Source organism: Choloepus didactylus, chromosome 4 (genome assembly GCF_015220235.1).
Source record: "Choloepus didactylus isolate mChoDid1 chromosome 4, mChoDid1.pri, whole genome shotgun sequence".
NCBI lineage: Eukaryota > Metazoa > Chordata > Mammalia > Pilosa > Megalonychidae > Choloepus > Choloepus didactylus.
In genome coordinates, this window is record NC_051310.1 from 38432280 (window position 1) to 38457912 (window position 25633).

The following is a 25633-nucleotide window of genomic DNA, read 5'->3' on the forward strand; positions in this document are numbered from 1 at the left end:
TAGGAAAACTTCACAAAAGTGAAATCTATTCATAAATCTCACCAATCAGAAACAATATAGGTCAAAGAAATAACAATTCAATAGATTCCTGAAGGTTTTTTTACAGTTTTACTCATATCACACACTTGGAAGACAAAAATAGTACAATCAGAATGTTCCACTTCCCACAATGGTGAGCTAACTTGTAACAGACTAATACTCAAGAACAACTAGAAAACCCAGATACAATATAAAAAGCAGAGAGTTTCCAAGGCAACAGGACATATGGAACCAAAATCCAAGAGACTAGGGTAGCATAGATGTGAGCCTGACATTCCATGCACCTATTGCTTTAAGGCATTTAATCAAATTCAACATCCATTCATGAAAATACTCTCCACAAATTTTGAATGCAAGGGAACTTGCTTAATCTGATAAAGGATACATACAAAACACTTACAGCAAACATAATACTTAATAGTGAAATTGAAAACTTTCCCACCAATATTAGGAATGCGACAAGGATGCCCACCATCACCACTTCTATTCACCATTATAACAGAGGTCTTAGCCAACGCAATAAGGCAAGAAAAAGAAATAAAAGGCATCAGAAAGGAAAAAGTAAAAACTGTTTTGCAAGTAATGTAATTGTGTACATGAAAAATCCATAATAATCTACACAGAACTATTAAAATTAATAAGTGAATTTAACAAAGTCACTGAATAAAGGTCAATATAAAAATCAATTGTATTTCTATATAAAAGCAAAAAACAATCAGAAAATAATATTTTTAAAAATACTCCATTTATAATAGCATCAAATAACTTCAAATACTAGGAATATATCTAAGGAAAGATGTGCAATACTTTAACAACACAGAGAGATACAAAATATTAAAAGAAATAAAAGAGCTAAATAAATGGAGTCCTATACCCCATTAAGGGATTGAAATAGTCAACATTAAAAGACATTCATATATTCCAAAACTATTTTAGAGATTTAATACAATCCCAATCAAAATCCCATCAAAAGATGGTCTTAAAATTTATATGTTAATAGAATAGCTAAAAATAGCCAAGCTATTCTTACATAAGAACAAAGCTGGAGAATGTACACTACTGGATATCAAGATTTATTATAAAGCTATAGTAATTAATACAGTGTGGCATCAATATAAGAATAGACAAATAGAACAATGGTATGTACTAGAAGGCACAGAAACATACAAATATACTTATGATTATCTGATTTATAATGAAGGTGACATTTCCAAGCACTGGAAAAGACTTCTCAATAAGTGGCTCAGGGCTAATTGGATATCCATACGGAAGACAAAATAAATCCTGACCTCTTTCTCATACCTTACACAAAAATCAACCACAGGTGGATTTTTAATCTAAAGATCAAAAGTAAAACAGTAAGGCATATATAAATTAAAATAGGAGAATAGCTTCATGAACTCAGTCAGGGTAGGCAAAAATTTCTTAAGCAAGCACAGAAAATAATAACCATAAAGGAAGAGACTGAAAACTTGGATTACATTAAGAGTAAGATCTTCTATTCATGAAAGAGAGTAAAAGGCAAGCCACCAAGCGGGAACAGATATTTAAAATATGTATGCATGCTATAAAAACATTTGTATTCAGAATTTGTTTTAAAAAAGAAAACTACTACAAATAAAAAAGAAAAAATACACTGGACATTAGAAAACTAGGCAATAGATTTGAATAGTAACTGTACAAAACATGAAATACAAGTGACCAAAAAAAATATTTAAAAGGCACAGCAACATTAGTCATCAGGGAAAGGCAAATTGAAACCACAATGAGACACCACTATACACTCACCAGAATGGCTAAAATTCAAGTGTTGGCAAGGACATGGAGAAACTGAAACATTTACAAATTTGGACAACCACTTAGGCAAACTCATTTAAGTACCTACTAAGGCTGAACGTAACTACTTAGGCAAACTCATTTAAGTCCCCAGTAAGGCTGAATGTATGCATACTCCATGATGCAGCAAGCCAGTCATAGTGTATACCAAATAGAAATGCAGCCATATGTGCACCAAAACACACATCCAAGAATGTTCATAGCAGCATTAATCATACTAGCCCTAATCTGGAAATATCCCAAATATTCATCAGTAGTTGACAAAGAAATAGATTATGGAATATTCATACAGTGGAATGCTCACAGCAATAAAAAGGAATAAACTACTGTTACACACCACAACATGGATGAATCTCTGAAACAATGTTGAGCATAAGAAGCCAGAAAGAAAAAGAATATATACATATATGTAAGATTCCATTTATTTTAAATGTTTCAAGAATGACAAACTATGGTATTAGTCAGGATAGTGATTACCACTGGGGAAAAGGGAGTGTATCATAACCATGAAAGTGCATGAGGTTGTTTATGGGGGACTGGTAATGTGCTATTTCTTAATACAGGAAGAGGTAATGTGGATGTGTTTATTGTGTAAAAATTCATTGAGCAATGATTTGTGTACTTTTCTGTGTATATGTTATACTTCAAAAAAACTACATATCTAAAAAAGAATAGTGCAATTAAATACAGATCTGGAAGGATGCAGGATCTCGGATTCTCAAGGTGACCCGAGCTGTCTCATATACAGGGATGCAGAGAGTGATATAATTTCAGGGATATGGCCACAGATGTGGTGCAGGAGCCACAGGTCGTGTCTGCCACCACCACATTTACTCAACCCTATGTGTGTGCAGCAGGCACAGGTAAGGAGCAACAACCACTGAAGGAGAGAGATGGGAGAGAAGTGGAAGGAGTTAAAAATAAAGCACTGAAGAAAGCCTCACATCATCCAAAAGCTTTATTTTGCATAATGAAAGTCTTCCAACTATTACAAAATATTTCATAACTTCCAAAGAGGGGCTGAAATACTCTACATTTGTTCATGATGACTTCCTGCTGCCCAGCAAATAAAATCCAAACTCCAGCTAAGAAGATTGAGGCAAGTACTGTTTCTGGTTGCCCAGTATATTTTTTCTCTTTCCAAGTTGCTTCTTCTGGTAACAAAGGATGACCCTATGAACTGCCCTGGCCAGACTATGCCACATCTCAGGACTCATTGACTGGACCGAGGTGCGCATGTGACTCACCTGAACCAATCTGAACCTTCTCTGAGGCTGAGGACACTGGATCCCTTTCTCCTGTGGCGATTATGCTGAAAGGACGTGAAGGTAGGGATATTTCTCTAGTGCCATGGAAAGAAGAAGTCAGGAGGACAAAGTGTTGAGCAAGAGTGCTGACAGTATCATTTAAGTCCCTGATCCAGCCGTGCCTGAATTCCCAGACACTTGAGCCAGATAAATTCCCTTTTGCATGAGTTGTTTGAATTTTGCTTGAGTTCAGCTGGGCTTTTGTTGTCTACATCCAAAAGAGCCATCACCATCACCATCACCACATCATCATCATAGATACACGTGGCATTCAAGTCCCTCCATAACTGGCCCCAATTTGTGTTCCTGGTCTTGTCTATCACAGCTCATCATATATAACCAATAACAAGGTCAATCTAAACTACAGGAAAATTTCCCCAAAACAATTCCCAAAAAGCAAAGTTCAACTTCTGTCTACTTACAAATACCCTTTTGGTAACCAACTAGTCATTGCTGTAAAAAATAATTAGAAAAGATAAGAAATCAGGAATTAGACTTTTAAAGGAGATGAAAAAAGGGGAGGTTATATGGCAGATGGCAGGCAGAAGAAGTGGCTTTTGCAGTGAATCTTTGGAAAGCTAAAGAAAGTCACAGAAATGAAAGCCTGGAGTTGATAGCATGTGCTGAAGCATGGCATGAAGCTAAACACCCTATGCTTGGGATGAGATATTTGAGAACCTCCTACTCAGATATGCCAAGTAAATTAAAGTTTATCCCAAGATTTATCCACTTTTCCCTTCCTTGAGCCACAGGGAGACTCAGGAGTCTATGGTCAATCTCTCTCGGTCTGAAAGTCTAAAGGTATTGAACATTTAGACAGAAAGCCTGACACAGTGGGGGAACACCCATTTGCATGGCGAGTGTGCATTAACTGCAACAAAGCAAAACCATTTACAAGTATTTCACTGCAGGGGAGCAATATCTTGGATTCATTGTGGCACACCCTCGATTACCAACAAAAAGTGAGTAAAATGTCACTCATAACCTACTTATTTTCTAATGTATTTCCAGTAAACCCAACAAATTATTAAACAGTTTCACTTACAATGTAGAGTTTCCCAAACCCCGATTTCCCCCTCAAGTTCATCAATGTGGACTTCTCCTGTCAGAAAAGTTTGTAAGGCCCTGATGCTCAATAGAAGAGTATTAAGTATTCTTTGTACACTCCTTGTACTTTGCCACCTCTATCCCCTCATTTCTGCTGAAATACCTCAAGCACACCCTTTCCACCTCTGCCCCCATCTCAAAATCCATTGCCCAAAATCCATTAGTCTCTCAAGGTCCAATTCATCAACTCAACCTCATCAATGAAATCTCTTAGTGGGAAGTAACGCCTCACCCTTCTAATTATACATGCTGTTCTAGTTTGCTAATGCTGCCAGAATGCAAAACACCAGAAATGGATTGGCTTTTATAAAAGGGGGATTATTTGGTTACGAAGTTACAGTCTTAAGGCCATAAGTGTCCATCAACAAAGGGTACCTTCACTGGAGGATGGCCAGTGGTTTCCAGAAAGTCTCTGTTAGCTGGGAAGGCACGTGGCTGCCGTCTGCTCCAAAGTTCTGTTTTCAAAATGGCCTTCTCCCAGGACATTCCTCTTTCGGCTGCAGTTCCTCAAAAATGTCACTCTTAGTTGCCCTTAGGGCATTTGTCCTCTCTTAGCTTCTCCGGACCAAGAGTCTGCCTTCAACAGCTGTCTTCAAACTGTCTCTCACCTGCAGCTCCTCTCTCAGCTCCTGGGTGTTCTTCAGAGTGTCTCTCTTGGCTGTAGCTCCTCTTCAAAATGTCATTCATAGCAGCACTGAGTTCCTTCTGTTTGTCAGCTCATTTATATGGCTCCACTGATCAAGGCCCACCCTGAATGGGTGGGGCCATGCCTCCATGGAAATATCTCATCAGAGTCATCACCTACAGTTGGGTGGGGCACATTTCCATGCAAACAACCTAATCCAAACGTTCCAACTTAATCCCCACTAATATGTCTGCCCCACAAGATTGCATCAAAGAATACGGCCTTTTCTGGGGGACATAATACATTCAAAGCGGCATGCATGCCTTTCTTACCAAGTCTGTTAAGCATCTTTAACACAGAAGCAACATCTGATTACATCATCTCCCCCACAGTGCCTGGAAAAGGGTCTTTGGTAGTGGGATTTATGCCAGTTGTGAACAAGCCAGGCAAGGAGCAGGGGAGAGCAGTGGAGACCTAATGCCAACTATGACCGGGGGCGGGTAGGAGACACCCACACACACATACACACCAGCCTCCACTAAACCACAGATGTCAGGAACATTCTCTCTTTCAGTAATGCCCTTGAAGCAATCACAATTTCTCAGCCCTATTCTGCAACTGAGGAGACTGAAGATCAATAGCGTTAAGCTACTTTGTCTAATGTCACAGACCCCAGGCTCCAGGCAGAAACCAGCAGCCAAGACCCTAAACTACTTGGTCTTCTAAAAATTAAAGTGCCTTCTCCTAAATTAAAAAAAAAAAAAAAAAAAATCTAAACTAAAATCAATACATTTATTCTCTGTAAACATATCCTATCAATTTTGACCAACTGCTAAATCAGTCTTTGTATTAGGATGTATGGTCAGCAAAATAATATAATGACAGCTTCTTGTTTGGTTTGGAAACTGAACACAGTAGCACTGACACTGCACTTTAAAGAAAAAAAAATTGAACTTTTTTTAAAGTTGTTGTCTGTCTTCTAGAGAGGTCACAAATATATAAAACACAGCCAGTCCAAACAAATGTTTAGTTTGGATTGGGTAACACAGAGCTACATAATATTTTTCTAATTGGAATTGGTTTCTAGTGAACAAAAATTGGATTGCAAATATGGCAACAACTGGTCCCTTTGAGCAGCACATATTCTCTTCACTTCAACACAGTCTTCTTGTCTCTAGCTTTGCCACAACCCTAAGGTCCCCACCAAATGCAACTCATTGTCACACGTGGGCGGCTACTTTGCTTTCAGAAAGTAAGAAACTTATTTGGTACCCATATCTCTATCAAAAATGGGTCAGAGGATCTCGTGTTTCAAGAAAAATGGGCATAAATATATTTCTTTCTGGGAGTAAAAACTTTCTGAAAGTTTAACACGCATACATAGCATGCTTTTGATGGAAAAATAAAATGCAACTTAAGTTACCATTGTAAATGACACCCCACTTGCTTCATCTATCTACTTTACCTAATTGGCCCTATAAGTATTTGAGTGTGCCACCTATTCTCTCAGGCCTTTTTTCCCCTTCATTCATTCCACAAATAGTTCTAAAGCAATTACTATGAGCCAGACTCTGTGACAGATGCTGAGGCTACAACAGGGAATAAAACCAAGTCCCTGCTCTCCTGGAAGGAAACAGACAATATACAGAAAGATAAATACAGTGTAATGTCACAGTGATAAGGGTTTGAAGAAACATGGCGCAGGTAAGGAAATAAAGAGCCATGGATAAAGGGAGGGGTTACTATCTTAGATATGGTGGTCTGGGCCAACCTCTGAGGATACAGATTTTATATTAGTGGTTCCTTGGAAAGCAAACATGTTTAATAACCAATTATCATTAACGCCACCCCTCTGAAAATCTCTCCTTTATCCCTCTCTTTACCTGTGAAATTTCAACCTATTTCCCAAGGCCCATCTTTGCCAGAACTGATTAAACAATGTCCTCTCCTTTCTCCAGGCTGAACTGTACTTCATGACTGTCTTCATCATTTGTTTGTCACCTAATCTGACTTATAAAATCTCATGCATTCTTCTTCAAATTTCACCTCACACCCTTTATTGTCAATTTTCTGTTTATTTCGATCATCTCTTCAAGACCACTGAAATTAACACAAGGGCAGCATTTCTGTTTAGCCCCCATAGCACCTTATGATATAACAGAGAGGGACCCAGGACGTTGGGGTCAGATAAAATCTGAGTTTAAATCTTGATTTCTCCACTCAATAACTAGCTGACTGATAAAAGTGGCTGAACCTCTTTTATCAGCTTCTGTTTCCTCATCTGTAAAATTAAGGTAATACCACCTAACTCCTGTGAAAGTAGGCTGGTCTACATAAAGCTTCACAAATGCTGATTGTTATTTTGCAATATCTGCCTATCACTCTACCACAGATCCACAAAGAGCTTTGAAGGCTGGGAAGCATTTAGGTAACTAATTTTTATAAAGCATTTACTATGTGTATAGCCATCTGTGTAAAGTTATGGTCAAAAAACAAAAGCAAAACCAAAAACAAACCACAGCTTGGTGGGGAAGACAAATATTAACATATAATTACAAACTAAGGTGAGTATCTCACTAAATCTTGGATTCCAGGTGGCTCTGGCCAGATAAAATCAAGCAAGCAATGAGAGAGGGTTATAACCATTTGTACCTGACTTCCACACTTGCACCAGTCCATGCATTCACATCAGCACCGGCCATGTATCTCTGCCTGTACCAGGCCATGCATCTGTGCCCATACCAGCCCATGTATCTGTGCCCATACCAGGCCATGCACCTGTGCCCCTCCCACTCACCCTACCCTTAGCTTTCACTCTGCAAGTCAGTAACTCAGCAAACATTTATCAAGCTCCTACTATGTATCTAGCACTATGAGAGATACTAAGTATACAAAGAAAAAATAAAACAGGATTTTCTCTGGGTGTGGTTCATAAGCTGGCACATGAGATACCAATATAGCAACTGTCTCCCATTTTTCATTTCTCTTCCTGCTGGCAATTAATGCCCTTTAGACTCAAGGAAACAGAGACATCTTTGGTGACCACAAAGCACAGCCTCCCTACTCTACCCTCTTCCACTTTGATGTCTGGGCCACTTACTTTCTATAAGTCTCTTCAAATCCTAATGTTATAACTGTGGACCCAGATTCTCAAAAGGACTTGGGAGTTCCTCAAATGCTAGACTGATATAGCAAGTCCTCAGGAACAGAAAAGAAGGGAACCACAACCCTAAAAGACTTATTTTCCAACAAACTCATTATTAAGATTATTCAAAAATAGATACTGCAATGCAACAGCTCCATCTTCTCACGTTACTGTGTCTCCTCTGCACAGAACTGAATACGTTTCTATTTTCTCCTCACAGTCTCACAGAATCAAGTGGTATATTTGTTATTCCCACTTTACAGATGAGGAAATTGATGTTCAGAAACAGAGTTAATAGAGTTTTAAAATCCTGACATGCTCCTTTAAGAGTCACCAAAAACAGTTCTCTGGACTCTGGGCTAGCCAAGCCTTAGGAGGGGGACACAGGTGCCCCCCGGTACTTCCACAGGCACCACTACTGTTTACCTGCCCACAGGAGATGCTCCTTTCAGAAGGTTTTGTATAATTTGGGCTTCCACTCAAGTAAAAAAAAAAAAAAAAAAAAAAAAGCCTCTTTGGTAGGGCAGACACTAGTGAATAAGGGAAGTCTACCATGCAAAAAATTAAGAGAGGCTTTTCCCTTTGATGGTATTACCAAATTGTTTAGAAAAGTCAAGGCAGCTCATATGTCCTCCAGCCTCCAGAACAACTCATTTTAATAGCCTGAGTTAAATGAGAATCTACTTTGTTCTTATTCAAATATTTACACTTATTTTTTAAGTTGCCACTCATTAAAAATGGGGCTCCTCTGCATCCTGAGTTTCTAACACCCAAGTAGAAAGAAAGGATTAATTGTCTACTCATAAAGTAGCCACATGAGAATGACCACAAGTCCCAACTGGTATTTATCAGCCAGCTGGAATCTCCTGGGTGTCAAACGCACTCACCTGATACTGGTAGAGGGAAGGAGTGAAGGACACCCTTTGGTGTCAGGCAGGCCTGGATCTGATTTCTGGCACTGTTACTTACCAGCTTTGTGAATTTATGCAAGCTTACTTGTTTCTCCAAATCTCAGTTTCCTTAGTCATAAATTAGGAACTGAGCTCATAGAATAGCTGTGGGGCTCTAATGAGATCATGTTTCCTGGTACATACTAGGTAATCAATAAATGCTAGCTCTGCTTACTGTTGGATAAAGAAGTCTTTCTGCTAAAGAAAAAAACATACTACATGGCAGATACCAGATCAGAGGAACCAGAGTTCTGATTTTAAAAAGGCATTATCCCTACAGAAGTATTTAATCACGGAAGGAAAGGTGGGGAAGGTGGTGATCTTCCAGCTGCAGGTGAGAAGAAAGAAACCAAGTGGCCTGAGGCATGAACATTTACAATCTTATTTATCCTCTTTTCATTTTCTTTTTTGTCTAGGTCGTTACTTGCTTTGCCCACTGCTTTCGTAACGAGGGTATTTAATCGTGAACTTGCCCCTCTTTTTGGAAACCATGCAAGTGGTAGACTATCAATAGTCTCTTCCGGTTCTCAGAGGAGCAATGCTAAAGCATTTGGTAGCCTTCCTGGTTTGCAATGTCTCATGTAGGTGATTTAATGTAACTCACCAGGCTTAATATTCATTTTAATGGTCTAATTTTACATAGTTTTGCTTTCCTTGCTGTTTGAGGAACTAAACTAGGGTTTCATCACTGATTATTACTTTTATTACCGACTTAATGGTTCCAAATTATGGTTGAGTTATCTCTTTTATCTTGACTGCTTCAGGAAGTAGATCCCCAATGAAGAAAACTGATACTGATTCAACCCTTACTGTTTCTGCCCACAAGTAGTTTGCAATCCGTCTGGTTCTCAGTGTAATTCTCAGAGCAGCAGCTACAGCATCACCTGGGGACTTGTAAGAAATGCAAATTCTCGGGCCCCACCCTAGAGGAACTGAACCAGAAACTTGGGGAGGGGGGCAGCAATCTGGACATGAATCAGCCCTCTACAAACAAAGACCATCCTCCTCAAATGTTGAAAGGGCAAATATGTTGTTAGCAGATTGCACCAACCTGAAAGTCTCATTTGTCCTTCAAGGAAACAGAGGCTGGAGAGGCTTCATCTTGCCCAGGATTGTATGATGAGTTGGTGGAAAAACTGAAACCAGAACTCAGGCCTCTGGCCCGTATGACCAATGCTTTTTCCACTTCTTTTCTGATGCTTTAATCCTTAAACCTGATGGGAGACCCGGAATATTACTGGCCAATAGTGCAAACCTTGGTTTTAAAAGAATACAGGGAACCAGAAAATCTACCATCCCTGAAAATAAGGACCACTAGCAAAAAGTAAAATCTCACCTATCAAAACCATCCAGTTATCCAGTAGTAATTCCCAAAATCTTTAACACATATCTAAGTTCTATCTACACGATTTGAAAATTTGGGGTGGGTGGGAGGATGAAAATACAATGTATAATGCTGTAAGAATAAAGCCTGAAAGAATATACAGTATGCAGAAATGCTAACAGTGGTTCACCCTGGGTGGAGGCATTACAAGTGATCTTTCTTTTATCCTTTGTATTTTCCTGAATTTTTCCCAATGGATACATATTACTTTATAATCAGAAAAAAAAATAAAGCTGTTATTTGAAATGTTACATCCATATCACTCAACATGAAAGTCTATTTTGTAATTCTATTTCTTTCCATAACACAGGATAGTGTGTATATAGTAATTATTTATATCATGCCATATGTTACAATGAAGATGAAATTGGGTAGATACATTCATTTTCAGCTGGCACAGAAAAGGAAGAGGTTAAATGCTTTCCTAGGTTCAAAGCACTATGAATTAAGACAAGCTAACAGTGGAACTAAAGGAAAAACTAATCCTAGTACTGAGATCTCCAAGAACATCTTTTTTTCCACTAGCATTGAAAAATGTTTATGTGACACACATTTCCTCACTCATATCTCCCTGATATTTAACCCCTGGCACAAAACAGAATGTACAGCAATTCCTGGAAAAGTCTTACAAGTTCAGGGTACAAACTGCATAGGAAAAGATCAGGCAGGTAAGAATCAGAAAGATACTGCTTTTATATAAAATTTTACCACTGTGGAACATAAGACATCCAAAATTAATGGCAAATTTCATTGTCCCTAAATATCCTAAAGTTTTTCTTCTTTCTCAAGAAATATTTGCTCATTTAAAAAAATATATCTATGTTGGATGTCTTATTCTACAAATCAAAAAAATAAAAATAAAATACAAAAGGACTGTCATTTAAAGGGACATTGCTGCTGCAAAAGCACTGTTGTAATTTCTTATTTGATATGACAATTTATTGCTTCAGAGAAACACTAGCATTGTTTTACTGCAACTCTCAGCAATATAAATTCAGTGCACATTAATTGAAGTTTCTTAAAGGAGTCTGGGAAGTCAAGTTAAGAACCAATGTCATGAATATGGAAAAGAAAACACCAGTGAATACTCATTTCATCAAAACACCTCAGAGTAGCTAATGTTGCTAGAATTAACAGACACTTTCAGGAAGGGGCAAGTTATTGAGAATAGGATGTGTATGTGTGTGTGTGTGTAATAGTTGGTATATGTTTATAGTACATGAGATCACAGTATTTACACAACAATTTAGCTTGATAATGGTATCAGAAAACTCAACAGAAGGAATTTATTATCTTGGCTTTGGCTGCTCAACATACCAGATTTCTCTTACAAAGGCATCTCTCTAAAGACTCAAATTTCTCTCAGCACTCTCCTTACTCTCATTCACAGGGTAGTCAATCCTGCCCACTGCAAATTATTAATAAGAAGAAAGAATAAAAAATAAACAACTCACAGAAAGTTCCCCTCCAAACCTCCATTCCCCACTCCATATTATCACCCACCTGACTATGAAAATTGTTCTGCAGAAGCCTTGTTGTCAGTGCACTAAGCTAAACCTAGCAGTTTCCCTAAAGACTAACACCTTTTTGTCAGACCACACACAGAAACTTCTAGCTCCATTTCTAACTCCATTCTGACAAAGTCCAGTTCTTATTCTTCCATCTCTCACCCCCTCTGGAGAGAAAGGGTCCAATGTTAAGTTTTATCTAATCCTGCTTATTTTTGCAGTTTTACTTTCGAACTGCTAAAAGGTATTGATTAGAAAACTACCTGCTTCTCCAGCTCCTACGCACTGCTAAATGCTGAGGGAACAATTCCAAGTCAAAACACAAGAACCAAAATATCTTCAATATGTAGCGCAGAAATGACACTCCTCTCAAAAAGGGAGAAAGAAAACTTTCCCACTCCATGAAATTAGTAAAGTGAAATACAGCAGCTTTCATTCTGAACAAAATTAAATTTCTGGGTCACTTTTCCCGTCTCACCGAGCCACTTTTCACGCAGCCTAACAGTGACTGTAAACACGGACCCGTTCTCGCAACCGGTTCAGTTGTCATCCTCTCGGTGCGAATACTACGGTTTCCCTTCCTCCAGCAGTTCCTGAATATCACAGCTCACCATCCACCCCTGCCCTACACGCCTCACCAGTGAAACTCGTTTTCTTCCACAACGCAAATGGGCAAGAAAAAGTTAATGAATGTCTGCTTTTAAGTCAAAGCTGCCCTACCTGCGATCACAAAATCGGAAGTCTGGAAATAGCTAACGGCAAGTCCCCTCTGCCCGCAAGTCCCGGTCGGTGAGCGCTCACACACACAAACCCAGGAGCGTGATCTACGCGCAGACCTGCACCCATCCCACACAAGTCCGCACGCCAGCTTGCCTAACCACTTATGTAAGCTCGAGCCTCTAGAGTCCCAAACTGCAGACAGACAGACACGCAGGCACCTGTCACGCATCTGAAATGGACATGAACCCACACCCGAGAGATGAAATCAGCACATATAAAGGGAGGTGGGAGGTGGAGGGAGAAGAGGGAAGGCCGTTTTAAACCCTCTTCTCCCCCGTTTGTTTCCTGCCAGTTTTTGTCACAACTGCAATTACCTTAGCAACCAAAGAATTGTCTCGGCTCCCCGCCCCTCCGGCTTCTCAATTTCTCCTAAAGCCAAGCTTGCGCCAGGTTCATGATAGAGATAGGGAAGCCAGGGCAACGAGGGGCCGGCAGCCTCTTCGGGGCGGAGGGGGAGTCTGGAGTCCGTCTCGGCGCTGCTGTCCAATGTCTCGCCTTCTCTTTTGGAGTTTCCGTGGTGGCGAGCGCAGGGGTTCAGCGAGCGGAGAGCACAGCCCGGGGCCGACGAGGAAGCGCGGCGGGTCGCATGGTGCCAGGGCGCGGGGCGCTCGGGGTGTCTCCAGCACGCTTTGGGGCCGCCGGGCTCTCGCCCCTCGCGCGCCTCTCTCCGCCCGGGGCTGTGCGGAGGTCGGTCCGCCCCCTCGGCGCGGCGTTCGCGCGGCTGCCGGCTCCCACGGCGTGGAACCCAGGCGCCGCGGGTGGAGCTCTCGCAGCCAAGCAGGGCCGAGCGGGAGTAGCTGCCCCAACTCACGGAGCCGCTCGGTTCGGCGGCCTGCGAGCTGCAGCAGCGGCGCCCGCTGTCGGGGACCGGACGGAGCTGCAGCCCCGCGCCCGGCGCACCTGGGCGCCGGCACCTGGGACCCGACCCGCGCGGCGCAGGGAGAGGCCCGGCGGCCCAGGTGGGGCCGAGGCACCTGAGCGCGTCCCAAGGGCGCCGCCGCCCGGCTCACCTGTTCCCAGCGCGGCAGAACGTGCAGACCGTGATTTGTACCAAGAAGAGAAAAAACTAGATATTCCTGTCACTTTAACTGCTGGCGAGCAAACGGAGAGACTGGCTCAACCACGGCAATTGATCCCGTCAATTCCGAGAGCTGACTGCGTCGCAAACTTGACTGGCGTCAAGGCTGAGTTAGGGATTCCCGGTCCACAATGGTTTGCCCTCTCTGACCTGTAGCTGGCGCCCTCTAAATTAAAAGGGGCCACCGCGATCGGTATGTAACAATATGTAACCTCGTCATTTTTATTTATTCAGCATTTACACCTCACTCTGTATTTAGAGTGTTTTATGATTAGCCTTTTCTGGGACACTATAAAAGAACTTTCAAGACAAATTAACTATTTAAATACTCTTGGGGGAAGAAGAAACAAGCTGAACACGAAAAACAAATGAGAATCTTTGAATATTCCTTTTGCCCCCTTCTTTCTTTCTTCTGCTGGGAGCCCCATAATGTTTATATTGGTATGCTTGATGGTATCCAAGAGGTCTCTCAGGCAATTTTTCCTTTTTATATTTATTTTTCTTTTGACTTTAAAGTTGGAGTTTTGAAATTTGATATTTAGGTTTTTTTATGTTAAAAAAAATAAAACAATAAGTTTAATCCAAATCTTTTCCCTGTTTCTTTGGCCTTGCCCTTTTCCTTCACTGACCATTAACTTCCTTGAACTTCCTTCTAATCAATCAAGTATACATTTTTAACCGTATTATTTTGTGTGTTTTTTTGTTTTTTGTTTTGTTTTGGTTTGGTTTTGGTTTTTTTGAGAGAGAGAGAGGGAGGATTTGTGGGGAAATGGTGGAGTAAGAAGCTCCAGATTAAGTCTCTCCACCAAACAACTATTAAACAGGCAGAAACTGTCTAAATCAACTACTTCCAAACTCCAGAATCCAGTAGAACAATGTACAGCATTCAGGAAGAGTGGGAGGAAGAAGCTGATAAGGAAGAGAAAGACTAGGAAATTGCTCAGTCTAGCACAGCACCCATCTCCCACTCTCAAAACAGGCAGCAGTGGGATAAGGTCTGTGGATAGCTGGTTGGTGACAGAAAGGGACACATAAATTCTCTTATCCAAGATCAGGGTTGCTCACAGCTCATCACTGATCATGGCTCTGGAGAGAAGCCACTGTTCCAGCCTATCCCAGACAAAGGCCCTGAGGAGACTCAAAGATAACTAAGCTTCCTCCAAGCTGCAGGGGACAAAACAAAGGGGGCATCTGCTGGGCAGGTCAATAAAGCATGGCTTTGGGGAGCCATAAAAGAAGCTCCTAGAAACCTTCCTAATCCCTTCCATCAGGGCAGTCTGGAACTGGTCTGTGCCTCTGTGTGGATCTCTGGCCTTGTTCTGGCTGGGAAAGACTGACTTGGAAAATTCCTCTCCAGCATTCCCCACTCTCAGAATTCACCACCCAGAGAAAGCAGCTTGAGACAACAATGAAAGCTGTGTAAAAAACTATTCAAGCAGACGGCCTGGGGGAGAGGATTACCTGCTTTAAACACCCAGAAGAGAGGAAAGGTCTGTCTCCTGGACATAGAGAGGACATTCAAATTACTATAAACAGGAGAACTCCCTAGCAACTAAGAAGTACAAGCCCCAGATAAGACACAGGCCCAGAAAAACAGGGAAAATCCTGTACTTTGCTTTTGCCTTGGGCAGACATACCTGATAGGACAGCTGACGCTCAAGAAAATATCTATCATATAACTAGCTGGTCACAAAATCAAGAAACAAACATCTCAGAACAAATCCCAGAGTTAACATTTAAAAATATTAAAATGTACAGTGTGCAAAAAAAGTACAAGACAAACAAACAGGAAATGGTGGCCCCATCCAAAGGAAGAAGAAAATTCAGAAAACACCAACAAAGAAGACCAGACTGTGGACATGCCAAACAAATGCTTTTAAAAAATGATCTTGACAATGTTCAAGGAAATGAAGGACAATGCAGAGAAAGAACTAAAGGATATCATGAAAACAATGAATGAGAAATATGAGAATATTAATAAAGAGATAGAAATTTACAAAAGGAACCAAACAGAACTCTGGGAAGTGAAGACCACAATAAATGAAATGAAAAATTCCCAGGAGGGTTTTGACAGCAGATTAGAGATGGCAGAGGAAGAATCAGTGAATTCGAAGACAAGACAATTGAAATGAGTCAGGCTGAGGAACAGAAAGAAAAATAAATATAAAAAGGAAAAATTGCCTGAGAGACCTCTCGGATACCATCAAGCATACCAATATAAACATTATGGGGCTCCCAGCAGAAGAAGGAAATAAGGGGGCAAAAGGAATATTCAAAGAAATAACGACAGAAAATTTCCCAAACTTAGCAAAAGACATGAATATGCACATCCAAGAAGCCCAGAGAACACCTAACAGGATAAACATGAAGAAAAACACATCCATCATATATTGATTACACTGTCAAATTCCAAGTACAAGGAGAGAGTTCTGAAAGCTGCAAGAGAAAAGCAACAATGTTACATACAAGGGAGTCCCAATTAGATTGAGTGCGGATTTCTCATCAGAAACCATGGAGGCAGGAAGGCAGTGGGTTGAAATACTTAACATGCTGAAGGAAAACAATAGCCAGCCAAGGATTTTATATCTGGCAAGACTCTCAAAAATGAGGGAGAGATTAAGACATTCTTGGATAAACAAAAGGTGAGAGAGTTCATTATCACTACACCTGCTCTACAGGCAATGCTAAAGGGAGTTCTTCAGACTGAAAGGAAAGGATATTAGTAGTGGTTCAAAGCCACATAAAGAAATAAAGACCTGCAGTAAAGCTAACCATTTGGGTAATTGTAAGTGCCATTACTATTGTATTGTATTGTTTGATATGTAACTCCACTTCTTACTTTCTACCGGTGCCAAAATGCAAATGCATAAAAAGTAATAATGCTATGGTTATGGGCATGCAGTGCACAAAGATGTAAATGGTAAGCAGTACAAAAAAGATAGGGGATAGAGGGGTATAGGAAGACTGAATATGTGTGCTATTGAAATCAAGTTGTTATCCAAGTAAATATGATTGTTATATATTTAGGATGTTAAATTTTAGCCCCATGGAAATCACAAGGAACATATATGAAAAATATATCCAAATATAAATGAGAAGGCACTCAATGTAGTACAATACACAAAATCAAATAAATACAAAGGAAGGCATTAATGGAAGAACTGAGAAACAAAAAAGGTATAAGACTTGAAAATGCCGGAAGAAAGTCCTGCACTATCAGTAGTGACTTTAAATGTAAACGGATTAAACTCTCCAGTTAAAAGTCAGAGACTGGTGAAATGGATTTAAAAAGCATGACCCAACTATACGCTGTCTGCAAGAGACTCATCTTATATTCAAAGACACAAGTAGGTTGAAAGTGAAAGGATGGAAAAAAATATACCATGCAAGTAGTAAACAAAAGAGAGCTAGAGTAGCTATATTACTTCAAAAGCACAAGCCACAAATAATAATAATAATAATAATAAATGGGACCTTATCAAAATGTAAAACTTTTGCACCTCAAAGGACTTTACCTTGAAAGTAAAATGACAACCTACAGAATGGAAGAAAATATTTGGAAACCACATGGCCAATAAAGGTTTAATATCCAAAGCATACAAAGAAATCCTTTAAATTAACAGCAAAAAGACAACCCAATTTAAAAATGGGCAAAAGTCTTGAAAAGATATATCTCCAAAGAAGATATACAAATGGCCCAGAAGGCACATGAAAAGATGTTCAAGATCATGAGCCATCAGGGAAATGTAACTCAAAACCACAATGAGATATCATTTCACACCCACTAGAATGGCTTCTATTAAAAAAGCAGAAAATTACAAAAATTACAATTGTAATTACAAAATTATAATTTTATGTGGAAATGAGGTCCCATTTATGTGGGGAAATAGGAACACTCATTCACTGCTGGTGGGAATGTAAAATGATTCAGCTTCTGTGGAAGACAGTTTGGCTGTTCCCCAAAAAGTCAAGTATAGAATTAACATATGACCCAGCAATCCCACTTCTAGGTATATACCCAAAAGAATTGAAAGCAAGGACTCACTCAAACAGATATTTGCATATGGTTGTCCATAGTGGCATTATTTATATTGCCAAGAAGCAAATCAAGTGTCTATCAACCAATGAATGGATAAACAAAATGTGTTACATACATACAATGGGATATTATTCAGCCATAAAAAGAAATGCAGTTCAGAGTCATGTGACAACATGGATGAACCTTGAAGACATCATGTTGAGTGAAATAATTAGAATAAGCAAATTTATAAAGTCAGAAACCAGAATACAGTTTACCAGCAGCAGAGATAAGGGTAGGGAATAGGGAATTAAGGCTTAAAATATACAGAGTTTGTATTTGGAATGATGGAAATGTTTCAGTAATGGATGATGGTAATGGTAGCACAACTTTGTGAATGTAATTAACAGGACTAATGTATATATATAGGAATGTGGTTAAAAGGGGAAATATTAGGTTGTGTAAATGGTAACAATAATTTTTTAAAAACCCATGGAACTGCATTACACAAAAAGTGAACCCTAAATTAAACCATGGACTACAGTTAATAGTACAATTATAAAACTTTGCTTTATCAATTGTAAGAAATGTACCACACCAATGCACGGTGTTAATAACAGGGTAGTAAATGGGAATCCTGTATTTTATGTATGGCTGTTCTGTAAACCCACAGCTTCTCTAATGATTTTTTTTTTAAATCTTGTAAATATTACAAGATTGTTGATGTTGGAGGGTAACCTTGGATTTGTGTGCAAATATCAAAGTTAAATATTTATCTCTAACTTGAATTGTGTCACCAGAAAAAAATAAAACTTGAAATAAAATACCTAACTGTCTTAAGGATGGATTATGTGGACTTTCTCAATCCATGTGGATCCAGAGGTTGAAATTTAAGGTCTCCCTTCTCCCATCATTCTACATTGTTTGCTTGATTCATTCATTCACTCATCCCATGGAAAATAATTAGCACCTGTGGTATTAGAACTCTGCTAAGCACTAAAAAAGGATGAAAGAATGATCCTTTGCTTCCCTGTCTAATGGTGACAGTACAGTACACAAGCAGACAAGTGTACTACAGTGTCTGTGTATACACCCAGACACATATATCAAAATAGTTATATACATATTTTAACTTACATATAATAAAAAATTTAGATATGCATGGAAAATATCAGATTTCATATATGTGTGCATGTGATGATGATAAAAATGACCAACTTAATAGATACACATTTCCTGCTAACATGAACCAAGAGATTGATTTACATACTGGGGTATTGAGCAAATAAGTAAAGACCTTAGGATATCAGTAACTGGGTTTCTTGCTGTCAGAGAATGGAGTTACAAATATAAAAAGGAGAAAGTCTAGAATAAGCCCAGTGATATGGCCTGAAATTAGAGGTATTCATGTGAACTCATGGTTTTTAATTTAGATATATAGACAGATAGATAAATAAAGATGTGTATGTGTATATGAGTGTGTATATGATCATATATTTCCCAGATCTGTCCACTGAGAGAGCCTATAAGCAATGACTCTCCACTAAGAATGAGCACACCTAGCCCTTAAACCTTGGTTTCTAAATACCATTCTCCACCAAAAAAACCCATGGCTCCTTGCTGTAGCAGTAGAACCTGGAATAACTTGTGCAGGCAAGTCAGAAAGTTCTCCATGAAATATGGAGATGTGTCAAAAGAATACAGAAGCTACTGGCCAAATCTAGGACAATTTAAGCATCAAAATAAATGAACAGAGTAGCAGATTGTAACCCCTTTGAGTAAAATAAGAATCCATGAGTACATGCTGACAGAGAGATATGGGGGAGAAGGGAGAGCTCTGCTTTAAAGTAGAATGCAACTAACAGATGATCAAGGAAAGATGGATTTAGAAAAAAATCACCATTTGGCAACCATCAACATAATAATTGATTCAGGCCAGAATTATCAATGGATGTTAACAGTTTAATGAGAACAGGATATTTATTTAAATAATCTCAAAGTAGCTCCTTAAAAATGTTCATTCACTACTTAGTAATTAATGAGTACAACATATTCATTATTAACTTTACAGCTGTAATCCTGGGAGATACCATCTTAATCAACTGGTAAATGTTCATATAAATAAAAACCAATAACAGGACAAATCAACCTTATGTTGTGTCCTACTATGATGCATTGTGAAGAATATAGCATCACTTGTTAGGCATATAAGGCACAAAGAAATAGCAGACAAACCCAAATAGAGGGAAATTCAAAGTAACTGGCCTGTACCCTTGACAAATGTCAAGGTCACGAAAGTAAAGACTGTTTCAGATTGAAGGAGACTAAAGGGACATGACAACTACATAAACAGGTAATCTTGAATTGGATCTGAGTTCTATAAATGACAATAATGGTATAATCAGTAAAATTTCAATGGACTCTGTGGATTAGGTGATTAAGTTGGATCATTATTATTTCCTTATGTAAAAAATATACTCTAGGTATGTGGTATATAATGTAGTACATATGCAGTATGTTTTTAGGAAGTACAAACTGAAGTATTAAGAGGTAATAGGGCATCACATCTGCATCTTACTCTCAGATGGTTCAGAAATGTTAGCAATTGGATAAAGGGTATTGAACCATTTTTGCAACTTTTATGTAAATTTAAAATGATTTCAAAATAAAAGATTTTTTAAGATACGCTATGGTATAATGTTCTCCTTACCCACCCCCACCCCCACCCCCAAAAAACAACAAAACTCACTTTTCAAATGTGTTCATCTTGGGGGTTTCCTTTAACAGTCAACTCTCTGTTAGCTGTTCTGAAAATATGATTTGCTCTACAACGTTGTGAATATGTATGTTAATGCGATTCAACCCAACATTTCATTCATTCACTCAGCAATTACTTATTAAGAGCATGTTCCATACAAGGATCTTTCCTGAAACTCATCTAAATTATAAAATGAAATTCATTTATTGGTAAAATCCTGAATCTTTTGATCACTTCATTAGCAAGTGAAGAGTTGCAGGAAAATGTGTAACAGATTTGATTGTGGTATAGCTCTCAAACTGAGTCACAAATTGAAGAGATAAAGGGAAATGGGCTGGCAATTCAGTTTCAGTAACTACATTGGCAGGTGAAGGTATGAAAATATTGTTAGAGTGTCAATCCATTTGGTCCATGCCTCCATGGCAATTGATCCAGGAAAGATAATGAGTTTGGCATCATGTAGCCCATTTCCCAGGACTGTTCACTTGTGGCACTGGAGAGCTGGTGCTGCTTTTTCTCAACCTCCCACATTTTCTTTTCCTTACTATTTAATGCACTTTTTCTTTTTTCTGAGAGCTAAGGGCTGTTTTCTTTGCACTTTGGCAATAAAAGCAGAAAGTATTCTGGGCCAGTTTTGCCTCCTGTTAAATCCTGGAAGAATATAAATTTCCTGATTAGATACTTAGGAAAAAGGTTTTTCTCAAAGAACAGCCTACAGCATCAGTAGGACCTGAAGTGCTTATTAAAACCTGGCAATAAAGATTCTTGAGTTCCACCTCGGATGTGCTGAATCAAAATTTTTCTAGTGATGGACCCAAGAATCTGCTTTTTTCACAAGAATTTGTAGCCTGTGGCCTGTGGGGTGCTTCCTTCATATGATGCCCAGTATTTCTGTTACCACAAATGATATAATCTTCTCAGGAGGGATCTGCGACAGGTAAGCGGATTACGGCTTGAAATGGATATTTTTCTCATTCCAGTACAATGACATTTTAGCACTTGATCTATGGTTCTGAAAATCATGTGTCTGGGAATGACTGTTTTTATACCATGGTCCTGGAATGGCAAGGTTTTGTGGTTTTTTATACAGTTTTATTGAGATATATTCATATACCATACAATCATCCAAAGTGTACAATCATTTGTTCGTAGTATCATTATATAGTTGTGCATTCATCACCACTTTCAAATTTTGAACATTTTCATTACTCCAAAAAAGAAAAAGAAAAAGAAAAGAAAAAAAAGAACACCCAAAACATCCCATACCCCTCTCCCATTATTCATTTGCTTTTTGTCCCCGTTTTTATACTCATCTGATCATACACTGGGTAAAGGGAGGGTGAGCCACAAGGTTTTCACAATCACGTAGTCACACTGTATAAACTATATAGTTATACATTTGTATTTAAGAATCAAGGATACTGTGTTGCAGTTCAACAGTCTCAGATATTTCCTTCTAGCTATTCTAAAGCACTGAAAACTAAAAAGGGATATCCATATAATGCATAAGAATAACTTCCAGAATGACCTCCAGACTCCACTTGAGATCTCTCAGCCACTCAAACTTAATTTTGTTTAATTTCTCTTCCCCCTTTTGATTCAGAAGGCTTTCTCAATCCTACAATGCCAGGTCCAAGCTCATACCTGGGAGTCATGCCCCACATTGCCAGGGAGATTTACAGCACTGGGAGTCATGTCCCATGTAGGGGAGAAGGCAGAAAGTCCACATGCCAAGCTGGCTTAAGAGAGAGAAGCCACATCTGAGCAACAAAAGAGGTTCTCTGGGGGTGACTCTTAGGCATAATTATAAGTAGTCTTAGCCTCCCCTTTGCAGTAACGAGCTTCATAAGGGCAAGCCCCAAGATCAAAGGCTCAGCCTACTAAACTTTTAGTCCCCAGTGCTTGTGAGAATATCAGAAATTCCCCAGGTGGGGAAGTTTAATATTTCTACATTTTTCCCCAGTCCTTCAAGAGGGCTTTACAAATACTTTTTATTCTCTGCCCAAATTACTCTGGGATGTAGCAGGACTTTATGCTAACCTGTACAAACCAACCAGATCTCACTCCCTATTCAAGATTCCATGTAATTATGGTATGTGAATAAACTGACTGTGTCAGTTTGAATGTATTGTGTCCCCCAAATGCCATTATCTTTGATGTAGTCTTGTGGGGCAGATGTTTTGGTGCTGATTAGATTTGCTTGGAATTGCCCCACCCAGCTGTGGGTGATGACTCTGATGAGATATTCCCATGGAGGCATGGCCCCACCCATTCTGGGTAGGCCTTGATCAGTGGAGCCATATAAATGAGCTGACTCAAAGAGAAGGAACTCAGTGCAGCTGTGAGTGATGTTCTGAAGAGGAGCAAGCTTGCTAGAGAGAAAGCCATTTTGAAACCAGAACTTTGGAGCAGACACCAGCCACGTGTCTTCCCAGCTAACAGAGGTTTTCCGGACGCCATTGGCCATCCTCCAGTGAAGGTACCCCATTACTGATGTGTTACATTGGATGCTTTGTGGCCTTAAGACTGTAACTGTGTAGCCAAATAAACCCCCTTTTTATAAAAGCCAATCCGTCTCTGGTGTTTTGCATTCCGCAGCATTAGCAAACTAGAACACTGACCATACAAGATAAAATTATATAGTGTGGTACAGAAAATATAGATTTTGCATCAAATAAACTTTTCTTCCTTTTGTCTCACACATAAGTTGAAGTTTTAAAACACAATCAATATCATCCTTTATGCTTCAGTCTGATTTACCTTAGTCTTAACCAAGTCCATTTCGCGCATATCTCTAATTGAAGTCTGATCTCTTTTTCAGTTTCTTTAAGTTGATGTATGCGGTATTGCTGACATTCATAGCTGCCAAACTCTGGCTCTGAGTCTCAGGTGTCACACAGATACCTGAAGTCCCAGGGACCAACCAGATTATACACAAACAGCTCAGCATCTCAGAATTTAGAAATAACTTTAGGCTTCATGAATAGATGTGACTGCTTTAAGAGCTTACAATCTAGGAACTTTACAATAAGGCTTCCCCTAATAATCTATGCTCTCAGATTAAATTCTCAGAGTTTACACATTATAGTTAGTCCATATTAGTGAGGTGTTATAATGTTTGTCTTTTTGTTTTGGCTTATTTCACTCATACTGTCCTCAAGGTCCATTCACCCAGTTGCATACCTCACAACTTCATTCCTTCTTGCAGCCACTCAATATTCCATTGTATGTATACACCACAGTTCACTGTTCCATTTATCAGTCAGTATAGCTTTAGGCCACCTCCCACCCATAGAATATCATGAATACTGCCACCATAAACACCAGTGTGCAAATATCCATTCATGTCCCTGCTCTCAGTTCTTCCAAGTGTATACCCAATAACAGGGTTCCAGGACCATATGGAAAACCCATGCTTAGCTTCCTGTGTAACCACCACACTGCCCTCCAGATGGGCTGCACCATTCTACTTCCCCACCAACAGTGAATAGGTACATCCCTCTCTCCACATTTTCTCCAGCACTTGTACCACTCTGTTTAATTTTTAAACAGTTTGATTCACACACCATACAATCCATCCTAAGTAAACAATCAATAATTCCTGGTATAATCACATAATTATGCATTCACCACCACAATCTATATGAGGACATTTAGGAATGGTGATGTTTTGAGACTCAGAAGAAATGTTATGTCAGAGTGGACTGCATATTTGCAGAGGCCCAGTATTTAATAATCAGGATGCAGAGATATGATATACACAACCAGTGCACATGGGAGAAAATTTACATCAACAATAACAAGCTTGAAAAAGTCTACACCAGGCCCAAAATAACCATGGGACACTGTCCACATAAATCATTTGGACCAAACGTCTTCATCAGATAAATTTGTTCCTTGTGAGCACCTCCTAGGCACGATTTCAGGCTCTCACCTCCAGGATTTTGTAGTCAGAATTGTCACAGAATAGGCAGCTGCTTATGTGATGTGACTTGAAGGGCTGGAGAGGTCCCCTTAACAAAAATAGCTATTCCACACCTCAACCCCTGTACCTTTCTTGCTAGGTGCTGGGATTCCCACAGTTTATCATAATTAACAGGCTTGCTTGGTTAGGACCACAGTAAATAAGCAGGATAAGTACTTTGGCAAGAAGGGTCCCTCACTGAAGCAAAATCCATCTGTTACTAACTTTACCCAAAGTCTCAGTGATATATAATACAAAAAGCCCAGAATAGGGACACTGACATTGAACTCATAACACCCCCTCCCCCATTAAAAATGGCAAAGCTTTCTTCTTGAAGAGATCCATTTTTAATTAATTTAAGGCCTTTTATGGGTATTTAAGAACCTGAGCTTGACTCACAGAATATTCCCATCCCTCTTGGGAGTTTTTTGTTTGCTAATTCCTCATTGATATTCTAAAGAACATAGAAATGAAGTGGTGCCATTTGCCCAAACCAAACCCTGGGCAAATCACCCTGTTTCTCAAGACAATTGAACTGCATCCTGGGCTCAAAGTGAAGGTTTCTTGCAATGTCCTTTTATCCCTTCTCACACCTTCATCCAACACCCAAGTCTTTAATCTGTAGAAAGCTTTCTCTTTAATTCTTTTTCATGGTCCCCAATAGTTTCCTCATTTCCCTTTTTAAACAATCACCTTTCCCCATCCCCAGCCCCTGGCAACCACTGATCTGTTTTCTGTCCCTGTGGTTTTGCCTTTTCTAGAATATGAATGGAATCATATAGTATGCAGTCTTTTGTGCCAAGCTTCTTTTACTTGGGATAATGCCTTTGAGACTCATCCATGATGTTGCATGTGTCAGTAGTTCATTCGTTTTTATTGTTGAGTAGTTGTGTTTCATTGTATTGCTATACCAAAATTTATTTATCCATACCAGTTATCTTCTGATAAGTATCACAACTCTGCTATACTATCTCTCTAGGAGGAAAGAGACCCATCTCATGACCCATTTGAACTTTACTGACAAAAAGAATATATAAATAGACCCTGTAACAGACACTATTTGTCATCTACCAAATATATTCCCTACCCCATCCCCATTCCCTAACCCCTTTCCACTCCTGCCTTTTTCTTTGT

At 39.4% G+C, this 25633-nt stretch overlaps 1 protein-coding gene across 3 annotated transcripts in view; it reads right to left on the reverse strand.

Moving 5' to 3' along the window:
- RGS6 (regulator of G protein signaling 6) overlaps positions 1–13472 on the reverse strand; it is a 629792-nt gene extending 616320 nt beyond the window's left edge. For 2 of the 3 annotated variants that reach the window (XM_037832376.1, XM_037832375.1), the window contains exon 1: positions 12996–13468. The gene's annotated coding sequence lies outside the window, so the exon portion shown is untranslated. Of the gene's footprint in view, positions 1–12995 lie in introns of all 3 variants that reach the window. The other variant, XM_037832377.1, reaches the window with a different exon arrangement.
- Between the last annotated feature and the right edge of the window lie 12161 nt (positions 13473–25633).